Genomic DNA, 11,741 nt, shown 5'->3' on the forward strand with positions numbered 1-11,741 from the left:
TTCAGGCACATGCCCCGGGCTCAATCCCCAGTGTGCAGGAGGGCAGCTGATTAATTATTCTCTCTCATTGATGTTTCTATCTCTCTATGCCTCTCCCTTACCTTTCTCCCTAAAAATCTATAAAAACATTTTTTCTAAATGGTGTCTGTTGGGAAGTAGTGCACTCCCGAACCCTGTCCGGAGGAGGTGGTCACAAAAAAGGGGTACAACTGGAACCAGGAGGCCTCTCCCCAGGAAACTGGTCCTGAGGAAGCACTGACTTGGAAACAGCTGGAGAAAGTGCTCACAGACTCCAGCTGCTACAGTGCACCCCACCCCAGGCGTCCCCTCTGATTCTCAAACACTCACTGGACTCAACCCTTATCTCAAGCTCCCTCTCTACCCCCCACACTGCCTGCACCAGGACGGAGACATCGCATCCAGGTCTCTCCTCATCCGTTTCTGCAGACACCAGCTGCCCATTAGATGCCGGGCTGGAGTGGAACACATAATTCATCTCAAGGTCTCTATTTGCCCCTCATGTCCCCTGGCCCCCTTTCCCTCATTTCCTCTTTCCCCCATCACATCCTGGCGAAGGCAGGGATGGAAAATTCAGCTCCAGATCTCTCTCCTTTTGCCAGGCAAACCGCTGTAATCACACAGCTGGCTAGAGCCAAGATACAGAATTCTGCTCAAGGCCCTTTCCTGGCCACGTACCCCAACAACCACTGTGCTCCTTCACAGTGGGTTGAAGTAGGAAGGGAGAATTTGCCTGCAGGTCGCTCCTTGCCCATTGACTCATGACCCCCTCAAAAGGTGTGTGGGAAGGAGATAAATAATTTCCCCCAGTTCTCTCCTCACCCCTTAGACCAAACACCAGCTCTGCCCCTCACATACTGGTCTCAAGGGCAGAATGAAAATGTAGCCCCCAGGTCTACTGCATTCTTCCCCAAGACACCCCTCATTCCTTAAGTAGGTGGTTGGATCCAGGATAGAAAATCTGCTTGCAGCGCTCTCCTTGTCCCTTACCCCAGGATTCCCCATGCAACTCACACAGCAGACAACAGATCCTATATAATAAGAGGCTAATATGCCAAATTGACCAATTGGGGGAATGACCATCGCTATGAATGCACACTGACCACCAGGGCGCAGACACCCAACACAGGAGCTGCTCCCCTGGTCAGTGCGCTCCCACAGGGGGAGTGCTGCTCAGGCAGAAGCAGGACTCATGGCTGGTGACCGAGGACTGTGAGAGGGCACAGGCTGGGCTGAGGGACTCACCCACCCCAGGGCACGAATTTTGTGCACTGGGCCTCTAGTATATGGATAATAAAAATAAAGATCCCTACGATAAAGTGCTCATGATGCATAACTGAGCTCAAATTTAGCAAAAAAACAAAACAACAACAAATTAACAGAGCCTCATGTTCACTTCTACACAGGAGCTTCTTATACAAACCTTAATTCAGGCGAGTGACCTGCAACTGTCCCTACCACTTGAACTGACTGATAAAGTCGTCTGAACTGAACAAAGAAGAGATGACAGGACCAGACCAGAACACGTAGACTGGAGTACAGAGGAGCTGAGTTGTGTGGCCTGAAAGGGAATTCACTCGGGGCAGCCTGACCCCAGGGCTCCTCAAGCCATGACAAGGACTCCAGTTGGCGTTGAGCCTGAAAACAAGGACCATTAGTTAACAGGCACCAGACAGGCAGAGCCAGGCTCAGGGTCCCAGAAACAGGCCCAGGTGCCCACAGCCAGACCATGAACCAAAAAAACAAACCTCAGACATAAAGCCAGACCCTGGACCATGAATGCCCAGATTCAGTTGCTCACAGCGTTTTGCAGGGCGGGGGGGGGTGGGGGGGGGGGGGGGCGGGGCGGGGTGCAAGAGTGCCCACTGGGTGTCTGCACCCCTCTGTCTAAGAGGTCAACCCAGCAGCCCCTCCCAGACTGGTTTGAGGACCCTGGGGCTGGGGCTGCAGGCAGGACCATAGAGCTTCAGGGGAGCGCTGAGGGTGCTGTGAGCTGAATGGGGGCTCCAGGGGATGGAGGTGGGGTGGCATCAGGGGACGTGGACCAGGCGGCACAGGGCAGAGCCACGTCTCAGAGGCGGAATGCAGGAAGTCAGGCCGGTTTTCAGACCCCTGAATCAATTTCTTTTTGAAGTAAAACAAAATATGCCAGGGGAGGCAGGCAATGGAAACCAGATACAGGAAAAATAATGGTACTTTTTCATCTAAGCCACAAGGGGGAGGTGGGGGCATTCTCCACACAAGGACCCTCACCCCAATGCAGTGGGGACTACGCCAAGTTTACCAGCTGGGGGGGACCGTGGGACAAAGAGAGCAGCCACCCAGAGGCACTGGAGCTGACCGCTGGGGGTGGAGGAGGGGGGTGGGGGGAGGTGAAGCCCATCAGAGCAAATGGGCCACCAGGTGAGGGGCCGCTTACCCAGCGGTCACAGATAAAGGAGGCACAGGCTGTGGGGCAGCCCAGGGTTCCATTTTTAGCTCCGCCCTTTTACTGCTGTGTACCTTCCAGGAAGTTGCTTGCCCCTCTCTGTGCTGCAGTACCCACACCTGTTCAGTGGGCCACAGCTGCTCCTCACAGGAGTGTGGGGTGATTGTGTGTGTGTGTCCCACTTGCCCTGAGGGATTTCGCTCCCTAATCAGCAACCCCCCACCCTCACCACCCTTTGCCTCCCCGAGCCTTCCAGGGACGGCACAGGCCCTTCTGGACGGGCCACTGCTCTCCTGTCTTCTTTTCAATCCCAGCTGTCACAGTGCCAGCAGGAAGAGATGGCACCACCAATAGTGCCGGAAGGACTTTGGCAAACAGACTGTGGACAGGTGTGGGAGCAGGGACAGACAGCCCAATCAGGGAGGGTGGTACCCTGTAAACAGAGACCGTCCGGGTCTCAAGGGGGAGGGGGGCCACAGGAACACGTGAGAGTGAGCATGTGAGCACGTGCGAGGGTGAACAAGGGGCGGTCCCGTGAGCACAAGGGTGGTCATGTGGGGATGGAGGTGGGGCCACGTGAACACGGAGGCTGAGATCGACAGGGTGTGGTCAGGAGCCCCCAGAAGCTGAGGCCGGAAGGAGCCGCGGGGAGGGAGGCCCAGCCCCCGACCCCGATTTCAGATGGCACCTTCCAGCCCGGCTGCCTCACAGGGTTTGGAGAAATTCACGCTGGCTCAGTGCCTGCAGCCCCAGGGAGCAGGGCCCTCCCTCCATCTCCATCTCTCGGGAGGGCTCAGCAACTGTCTCCGTTCTCTCTCTTCTCTCTCTCTCTCTCTCTCTCTCTCTCTCTCTCTCTCTCTCTCTCTCTCTCTCTCTCTCTCTCCAGCAATCCCACTTCTGCGTATCTCTCAAAAGGACTGAAAGCAGAACCTCGGTTCCCTGCACACCTGTGCGCACAGCAGCACCACTCACAACGGCCCCGAAGGCGGGGCCGCACAGGTGTCCGTGGCCGATGGTGGATGAACAGCGGAGGCCCAGCTGCAGGAAGCAGGTCACTCAGCCTTCAAGGTGAGGGCGATTCCGGCTCGTGCTCCGACCTGGAGGAGCCTGGAGGATGTGCTGAGTGAGGTGAGCCAGTCACAGAAGGACACAGGTGCGGGTTCCCTGTGTCCGAGGCACCGGGAGAGGTCAAGGTCGGAGAGAGGAAGAGAATGCTGGGAGCCAGGGGCCGCGGGAGGGGAAGGAGGCGGTGTTTCCTGGGACGGTTTCCATTTGGGAGGAGGCGAAGGTTCTGGAAGTGGAAGGTGGGTGATGATTGCACAGCAATTGGAACTTTTGTGCGAATGCACTGCCCCCTTAGAAATGGTTACACTGTAAATTATGTTACCTATATTTTACCACAATTACAAGTGTCTTACTGTCCATCTCCAGGTCTTTTCACTTTTCTGGTGAGAACAGAATACATTTGCATGTACAAACTAGGAAACACACATTCTGTGATCTTGGTGAGGCCTCATGTTAGCTCAATGCTTTGCATTTAAAACTGGTGTCACACAATATAATGATGAAGACTAAAATTCAAAACTTTTATTATTTTATTAGCATTTACTGAGAATACCAATGAGGTATGTTTTCATTTTTTACTTAAAACCACATTAGCCTGGCTGGTATAGTTCAGTGGTCGACATGATTTTATGGATCCAGAAAGTGCTGTTATTCACCCTTTGCATGTCTAAAAATCTACGAACAAACTCCACTCTTCTTTGCTATCACCAATGTCCTTACAAACAGGTGAGCCCTCACTGGTTTGGCTCAGTGGATAGAGCCGGGGCCTGCAGACTAAGGGCTCCTGGATTCGATCCTGGTCAGGGGCACATGCCGGGATTGCAGGCTGGATCCCCAGAGGGGGGCCTGCGGGAGGCAGCCGATCAGTGATTTTCTCTCATCGTTGATGTTTCTCTCTCTGTCTCCCTCTTCCTTCCTCTCTGAAATCTCAATAAGAAATATGTATATTAAGAAAATAGGTGAATGTATGTGTGTTTGAATTGGCTCCAAGGTAGTCATGAATAAACTATGTAATAGATAGGATAGTGTTCCACAAACACTATTTAGTGCAGGATAGCAAGTTGCCAAAAGTCAAGTGATTGCTTTTTTTTTTAAGAAGTTAAATGCTCCCAGATAAATGAAAGTTTTAACATGGAAGTTTGTGGATGTTAATGGGACGGCTAACTTTTGTAGCGGTTTCTGCTCTTTCTAGTGCACTGAGCTTCAGTCCTCAGGGTCATTTGTAGGTCATGAATGTGTCGGGCATGTTCCTCTCTCGTGGCCTTTGCACATGCTGTCGCCTCAGTGTGCAGTGACTTTTCTCCAAAGCATGGGTTTGTTTCACATTTTAGTCAGGGCAACTGTCACATCCATAGAGAACCTTTTTTGGGGTATGTCCTGTCAGACTCGATTCCCTTACCCTGTATGTTCTTCGTGACACTTGAAACATTTCAGGTGTTTATCGTTGAGTGTCTTTTCCATGACCATGTGAGGTCCATGACCATGTGAGGTGTATTCACAGGACTAGGAAAGTGCCTGGAACCTCTCCAGCGCGCACACGCGTTAGAATTGTTTTCCAGCTCAGAATCAAGAAATGCAGCTGAGAGAACCTTTAACTAGAACAGCCGTGGGCAAACTACGGCCCGAGGGCCGGATCTGGCCATTTGAAATGAATAAAACTAAAAAAAAGACCGTACCCTTTTATGTAATGATGTTTACTTTGAATTTATATTAGTTCACACAAACACTCCGTCCATGCTTTTGTTCCGGCCTCCGGTCCAGTTTAAGAATCCATTGTGGCCCTCCCCTGGGCTAGAAGGTTTACTACCTTTACAGGACGCCTGCGTGCAGCTGCCACAGGCCGGGCGGGGCGTCAGGACTCTTTCTCTGTGGCCACTGCCACCTCCGGTGTGTTGTTCTTCGTCCTTAGGTGTTTTGACTCTCAGACATAAGATGGCTACTTCACTTCCAGGCATTCTTTTTAAAATCTAGGGAGAAAGAGGAGGAAAAGGGTGGCATGAGCAAAACCTGTTTCTTTTATCAGGCAGCAGAGATGTTTCCATAATGCCCCCCCCCCCCCACACCCGCTGTGCCTTTTGATTACATCTCATTGAACAGAGCTGTTTCCTAAAGGCTACTCCAAGCTGAAAGGGCATCTGGAAGGTGAATATTCAAAATACCCAAATGCGATGGCAGAGGTGCGCAAGGGGAAGGGTCTTAGAATGGCCACTGGGATCGCTAGTCAATAGTGTCTGCCAAGGCAGCCAGTAAAAATCCATGGGATGCATGCATGTGAATCAACACAGTACAGTTACTTAGCTCAGGAGCACAATGGTTAGGGTTATGGTTCACACTCCCGCTTATCGATACCAACTTCTCTAAGGAACATGAATTTTGGACAGTTTAGTAAACCTACAGAGTCTATACATGCCCTGAATCAAAGAAAATGAGAAATGATAGCATAAAATAAAATGAGAAACACGTGTAGTCCTTGTTTATGAAGACAAAACTCCTAGGGAGCTCATACAAATAGTGATTAAATGAGTCAGCAAACCTAAGTTTGGGTTTTAGCTCATCCATGTGAGTTACATAATTTCTTTAACTCTCAGATTTTCATCTTTAAAATGAAGATAACAAATACTCTATCCCATCAATGACTATAAGGCTTTATAGATCTAAGTAAAAAACAAATACAATCATTCACATTTACTTTCAATGATCCTATTATTTAGAAAATAATGTTCTGTTTAGTGTGGCTCTTAGCCTTTTTAACCTTGCAACAAAATATGGTTATATTTCCTTGTTCTTGTATATTTATTTTCACAATGGGAAAAAATTGTGGAAGTTTATTCGGCAGTCTTAAGGTAATTCTGCTTAAAAGAACAAATGGGCTGAATGGTTTAAGTCATGAAATTTTATGACACTAAAAGAAAACCATAGTCTGTCATTACTTTTATGGTTCATTAGGTATAGTGCTTAGAAGTTAAATGCCACCTGGGTATGGACGCATTCGATTATTTTCAGCCAGAATGTCTGTCTTTATATAGTGCTGACTCAGTGAGTCTTGCATCTAATGTATTCAAGTTGGCATAGAAGTGAAAGACATAATTCTCATTACATGGGCTCAGCCAGGCAGCACGGGAAACAAGCCTGACTAAATGCTTGGATTTCACCCAAAGGTGCAGCAAACTAATGTTATTTCTGAAAATGAAACCAGCGACTGCATTTGTCAGCTGGAATGTCTGGGGCCCTAGACAAAGTATTCAATAAACAGAGGACATTATGCACAACGTTGACCCCTTTAATTCCCAGGCACTGAGATCGAATTCTCTGTGAATAACAAGTGCTTGTTGTTAATAACAGAGAACACTCAGGGGACTTTATGCTGAAGGACAAATGGTGTGACGTTACTTTGACTTGATGCATTCTTTGGCAGCAGCCGCTAATAAGATTAGATTTCTTGTTGAAGTTTCAGAAACTGTTCAAATAGTATGTCAGGGGGACTCCCTTCTCTGCGTCCAGCACGGAGAGAGAGGTGAACCGGTTCTTTTAAGTGGAGGCACTTTGGGATTGAGGAAGTAATGAAGACGACACAGAGACAGAGGGAGAAGCTGGGTCTGGATGGACTTCTGTTCTCTTCTGGTGGAGAGGCAGAGAGACCCAGCACCGAAGCAGCATGTTTGTTTTATAGCCCAAATTCCCCCCAAATATCAGGAGGTTTCACCAAAACTCAAGATAAGGGAGCTATTCCTGGTGCTTGACTGGATTTACATAATAAAAACCCATTCCCAGCACCTAGGCTTTGAAGAGTTGAGCTGAAGGCATTCTCTCCTCTTGGTTAGAAATGCCCCAAGATAAGGCTGTGCCCTAGATCATGGGTTCAGTCAACATGAACTTAAAAGGAGGCCATGGCACCTTCCCTGGCAGGGGACCCTCCACAAAATAGCGCTTGTAGGTGAGTTGTATTGTCTGCAGTGTAAAAATTGGCACCTTCAAGAATTTTAGTCATCTTTCCTTATTCATTGTGAACTTTGAACTTAATCTTTTTTTAATTAAAAAATATTCCACTGTATTTGTGGTTAGAATTACTCTTATTGTAACTACTGACCTGATTTTGAAATAATCACTGCATAATACACATTTATATTTCTTTCTGTGCTTAAAAGCTTTCCCATCTTGTTTCTCACTATCTTGCCCCACACTCAATAAGCCTGTAAAGTGCACGATCATTTATTAGAATACTAGAGGCCTGATGCACGAAATTTGTGCACTCCATGGGGGGGCGGGGGGGGGGGGGGGGTCCCTTAGCATGGATTGCAAGAGAGCGCAGGCCAGGCAAAGGGACCCTACCAGTGCATGACCAGGACTGGGGAGGGATACGGGAGGTTGGCCAGCTGGGGAGGGACCGTGGGAGGACTCCAGGGTGTGTCCGGCCCGTCTCACTCGGTCCCGATAGGCTGGACCCCAGCAGCAAGCTAACCTACTGGTCAGAGCATCTTTCCCCTGGTGGTCAGTGCATGTCATAGCAAGTGGTTGAGCAGCCTTAGCATATCATTAACATATTACACTTTGATTGGTTGAACAGATGACCTGACAGCATATTAGGCTTTTATTATATAGGATGTGGTGGTTCAAATGCTTTTTATTAACAATTACCTATTAGGAGAGTAGTAGGTTTTACTTATGATCCCATAATTAAAATTGATTTCCATAAAAAATCTTTATATTTCCTTAAAATGTTGCAGAAGGATAGTGTATGAGAATAATTCATTGTGCTTAAGTAGTCAACACTGTCAATAGGATTAGGACTTTACCTATTCCGTAAATTTTCATTTCATATTAATTTAATAAATCTTTTAATGTACCTGAACCTCCCTTCTCTAAATAAATTATTCTGGGATTTCATGCATAATTGCTGACATAATGAATATTTATGTCTAGAAAATAAGAAAGACAAATATTCATCAATATCTTTTAAAAAGTCCCAAAATTTACCTTTCATGGAATATCATAAAGTGTTCATGACCATCAGGACTGGCTGCCCATTCACCCTGGAAGCTTCTGAGGAACTGCATGGAGTAAGTGGGCACCGTGGCTGCAGAGTGTGTTGAAAGTTGGGTTCAGTGCACATAAAGTGTGTCTGACTCACAGTTGGGCGGGTCTTTGCTCTGAAGGGCTGTAGGGATTAATATCACAGGTTTTGTAGTCGTGTCTCTACCACATTTGGCATTCAGCAATGTTCAGTCAACACTTCTGTATGGTGAGTTTGGGAGTGGTTGTACAGACTCCATTTAGACATATACTTATTCATTAATTCAACCAACAAAAACTTATCAAACATTGACACTCACTTTAAAAAATGTTTTTATTGATATTTTAGAGAGGAAGGGAGAGGGAGGGAGAGATAGAAACAACAATGATGAGAATCATTGATGGGCTGCTTCCTGCACGCCTCCACTGGGGTTTGTGCCCACAACCCGGGCATATGCCTTGACTGGGAATCGAACCAGCAACCTCTTGGTGCAAGTTCCAATGCTCAGCCACTGAGCCACATCAGCCGGGCAACACTCACTTTTGAACTCTACTGGACCTGACACTTTTCTATTATTTCTCTTGCCTATGCCGTCTCATAATGAATTCACAAAATGTTTGTTTGAGAACTTGAGGAAAGTTGTGCCCAAGTTGCATGCTTTAGTCTCCTCTCCCCTAATTCTGGCCAATATAAAGGTCGCAAAAAGAAATGGTGAAAGTTATTACATGATTATGAACATACGTATAAAGATTAAAATGCCTTTGTAGGTTTGAAGATTCAAGAATTGCATTCCCAATTCTCATTTAAGACTGAAAAATATGTGTGGGCATAGAATCTTCAGCATTTTAAATACTCAGGAAAAGATGTAGCTCACAGAAACCAGAATGCCAGTATCCTTTTCAGTACTCTTCTTGTGATAGGCAGGCTTTGTCCCATCACATCTCGCCTACAGGGTCACATTCGCTTCGGGCATTTCTCCAGGCTCTGCCTCAGTAACCCAAGCCTCTGCTTTGCCCGTCCTTTGCAGACACTTTGACCCAGATGCAATTCTTTCCCTTCTGTAACCTAGGATTGTCCTTTATTTCCTCAGCTCACCTGCCCATGACTCAGATTTCTATTTTCCTGGTAACTCTGGTCTGAAACAAAGACATGGACCTCCTCCTTGTCATCATGGACCTGTACCAGCCAAAAAATAAACCTACGTGGCCCTAGCTGGTTTTTCTCAGTGGATAGAGCATTGGCCTGTGGACTGGATGGTCCTGGGTTCAATTCCTGTCAAGGGCACATACCCGGGTTCTGGCTTGATCCCCAGTAGGGGGCATGCAGTAGGCAGCAGATAAATGATTCTCATAATTGATGTTCTATCTCTTTCCCTCTCCCTTCCTCTCTGAAATCAATAATGATTTCATGAATGGGCATACATTTGACAATGTAGTTGTTATGTCCTTTTCATGACTAAGAAAACTCCATTAGGTTAAGTATTACTTCGATGCTTGACATTAACACTCTGCGTAGGCATTTAGGCTTTACCAGATTGTTCTGTGCTTATTATCTTTCCATTTTGAAGAAGATAAAAGAGGAAATTTAATCTTTAAAAAGTATCTTATCTGATATTTTTATATCTCTACATGAATTTTGAAAAAAAAGAATCTTTTAGAAAATGCCCTACCTGTAGCTTGCCTCTGTGTGCCAGAATCCATTAAGATGATATCAGGAGTGAGTGTGAAGAGCCAGGTTTCCAAGGGCTTGTTGTGCACACAAGCCCAAGCATAGGCTTTTAAAAGGAAATAGACTTGTTTAATAACGGGATGGACAGAGCAAGAGGAGTCACAGCAAGAGACAATGGAGAGCAGCCACAGTCTGAGATATTGGCGTTAGGATTTTAACATATGAATCTGGGAAGGGCACAATTCCGTAACAGTGATCTTTCTGAATTTTACTCCTTGGAGTAACTATCATTTCTGTTTTACTCTTCAGGTTCATTGATGTTTTTGGGTGGGTGTGTGTGTGTGTGTGTGTGTGTGTGTGTTTGTTTGTGTGTGTGTGTGTGTTTGTTTTTTGAGTTCTTGCAGGCTTGCTCTGTCTATGTCCATAGCCCAAACACTCACTCTAATAATCCTCGCCAAGCAAACTTCACAGTTTTTTAAAAAATATATTTTTATTGATTTCAGAGAGGAAGGGAGAGGTAGAGAGAGAGAAACATCAATGATGAGAGAGAATCATTGATCGGTTGCCTCCTGCACGCCCCCTACTGGGGATGGAGCCCGCAACCCGGACAAGTGCCCTTGACTGGAATCGAACCTGGAACCCTTCAGTATGCAGGCCAACACTGTATCCACTGAGCCAAACCAGCTAGGGCCCTCACACTGTTTTTAGTGGAAGTTCCCGGGGCTCAAGCTGGAGACGAAAGCTCAGCCTACCGATGTGCACCTGTCCCAGCAGAACAACAGCGTCCCCATTACAGCCTCAAGGATGTAAGTGTAAACCCTTGTCAGGCTGGGTTTATGGATAGAATTCCTTTCTCTTCCCACCTCCCAGCAATTTGTGAAAGTATCAGAATATCATATCTATTGAAGACATTCCCTTTTGACTCTACAGGGCAATGGATTTGTTCTTTTTTGGTCCCTTTTATTGTTATTTCAAAGAGGATTTGGGAGGGAGGAGAGGAAGATGTATGCTTTGTATGGCATAGTGAGCTGGAAATTAACTACAACATTTTAAATGATCATATTTGCATTTCTATTTGTTGTTTTTATAATAACATTTTGTATGTCCTTTTTTAATTTTTGAGAGTTGGCTATGAACTGGCTTGGGCTGTGGGCCCTTCATTTATACATTAACGCTGATAATGATGATGCCTCTATCAGAGCTTTTAGGATGCAAAGAGATCAGGTGTGTAACAGAGATATAGCTCCTGACACGTAGCCGTCTCTCTGAAAATATTAGTTTATTTGTCTGGTGTGAAGTCCTCCAGCATTTTTAGGTGCAGGAGGCTCTGCCCACTGCACAGCTATGCTGTCACAGAGACTGCAATGCCCATTCATTCTCCTTCCTTACGTGCTTTTGTGTGTAGCTCCCTAGGCTACTGACTTATGTTCAGGTTGCTAGTTTGTAAAATTCCTCTCCTAAGAATTCACTTATATTAGAAAAGTTAATAGAAGTTCCTGCAAGACACCATTACATAGCATATGGTTGGAAAGTTTTTTCCTGTGCAGATAT

This window comes from Myotis yumanensis, unplaced genomic scaffold, assembly GCF_028538775.1.
Source record: "Myotis yumanensis isolate MYYU_CA2020_CCGP unplaced genomic scaffold, mMyoYum1.0.hap1 SCAF_8, whole genome shotgun sequence".
In the NCBI taxonomy this organism is placed as follows: domain Eukaryota; kingdom Metazoa; phylum Chordata; class Mammalia; order Chiroptera; family Vespertilionidae; genus Myotis; species Myotis yumanensis.